The sequence below is a fragment of the Hippocampus zosterae genome, chromosome 2 (assembly GCF_025434085.1).
Source record: "Hippocampus zosterae strain Florida chromosome 2, ASM2543408v3, whole genome shotgun sequence".
Lineage (NCBI taxonomy): Eukaryota > Metazoa > Chordata > Actinopteri > Syngnathiformes > Syngnathidae > Hippocampus > Hippocampus zosterae.
Genome location: NC_067452.1, coordinates 38660528 through 38662881, shown reverse-complemented (window position 1 = coordinate 38662881; position 2354 = coordinate 38660528).

Sequence of the window (2354 nt, the reverse complement as noted above, 5' to 3'; positions counted from 1 at the left end):
ATATTGCGTATATAGGGAGATTGTACATACAGTGTACATACCTCTACTTACTAACGTCATTTTCTTCATATGAAATGTTCAAGTTACGAAACGCCTCAACAGGAAAATATTGCCAACTTGGTACGAAAAAAAATTCAAGATACGAAAGGTAAAAAATACAGCGTGGGTTGCTACTTGCAGCTCCGAGTTTCTTGAACGCAACATACTTATAGCTGCTCTGCCATTGACTATTACCGAGAATCTTCCCCGGCATCCCATTGGTTAAGAGGCACCTCTGCCCCGCGTATTCTTTATTTTTGATATTATGCACAACTGTAATTTATTGTGTCATTCATTCATTCATTCATCTTCCGATCCGCTTGATCCTCACTAGGGTCGCGGGGGGTGCTGGAGCCTAGCCCAGCTGTCTTCGGACAGTAGGCGGGGGACACCCTGAATCGGTTGCCAGCCAATCGCAGGGCACAGAGAGACGAACAACCATCCGCGCTCACACTCACACCTAGGGACAATTTAGAGTGTTTAATCAGCCTCCCACGCATGTTTTTGGAATGTGGGAGGAAACCGGAGCACCCGGAGAAAACCCACGCAGGCCCGGGGAGAACATGCAAACTCCACACAGGGAGGCCGGAGCTGGAATCGAACCCGGTACCTCTGCACTGTGAAGCCCACGTGCTAACCACTGGACTACCGGGCCGCTAATTTATTGTGTAATAATCTAATTGTAACATGGATTTGTTACATATTTGGATTCATTTTTATGCTTTGGAAAACATTTATATCTGAATTTGGAGGAGGAGGGTGGAACGGATTAGGGTATTTACATGGAAAACGCGTCTCTACTTACAAAATGTTCTCGTGAAGTAATTTCTACCAGAACATATTAATTTCGTAAGTAGAGGTAGCACTATATACACACCCTCCAGCCACACAAACAACACAAATAACATACCTGTCAACCTCGGCTAATAGCTGCCCTTATAAATGATTATTATTCCGCTTACAAAGCAACAAAAACACGTACAACGGTTTACCGCGCATGCGCTCATCATGCTTTATCAATCCGACCATATGCGGCGATGAAAAAAAAAAATACTGTATACGATTGAGGATTACTTTTGCTGGTTTGTCGTGACAATAGTAGTGATCGACGACGGCATTGTCGTTGGCTAGCAGCAGGTGGGACGATCTGGATTTGAGCCAAAATGGTCTTTGGGAGATCGGTTCACAATTGTTTTTTTTTTCCCCCCCTGTATAAAAGTTGGAATACGAGGAAAACGTACAAGTTGACAGGTATGAAATAAGCACATTACAAAACTGAGACTTCAGTTAGTTAGACAAACCAGAAAAAGGGCACGCATTAAAAACAATATACCGTAAACAAAGTGGCGCCTTAAAACAGGGGTGGTATCTAATATTAAAGTTAACGTATTTAATTTTGTGTTGCACCTTTCGATGAGCCAAAGCATTGTGATCTCTCAGCAGCTTTGTATTTTCAGCTTGTATGAACTTGTGATGACTTTCAAAGCTCTGTGCTTGAGTGTAGGTAAGCAACATTTCCACACCAACAGAACAGCTAAGCAGCATATGCGGTTTGAATTATGGCCACGACATTACTTTTTGTCACCCCTAACTTAATCATAAGCCGGCTTTGGATAATTGGTCTGATATCTGAAATTGGACTTCTTCATTTCTTTTATCCATGAATTTCATGCACGTCTTCGGCGAGGGTGTCACCCCCTCTCGCTTGCCTTTTCTTCCAGTGAATAACCACTCCTCTCTTTATCTCGGGAGTAATTAAATCACAGTGAGGCGCCACAGCAGCAGTTTGACCTCTGTTAAACTGTTCTGACGACTTCAGAAGCTATATTTATCATTTCCCAAAGATTCCCCCCCAAAATAATTCATTTCTCAAGTGATACAAAGTCGCTGGTTATGACAATCAGAGTGAAGTTTTTCGTGAGTTTAGCCTTGGAAACTTTAATGAGTTGAAATATGTGGTTAAGTAAAAGTGTAATTAAGAGTGTCCTTTTTATGTTGTATTCCGAGGGGGTGGAACAGAAAATAACTGAGGAGCACTGGGTTGACTTGATGCCAGTTAGCCGTCTTTGCTAATTAGCCAACATACTGATCTAACTACATTCTATCTATCTATCTATCTATCTATCTATCTATCTATCTATCTATCTATCTATCTATCTATCTATCTATCTATCTATCTATCTATCTATCTATCTATCTATCTATCTATCTATCTATCTATCTATCTATCTATCTATCTATCTATCTATCTATCTATCTATCTATCTATCTATCTATCTATCTAATCTTATTTATATATGCTATGTAGCCATAAA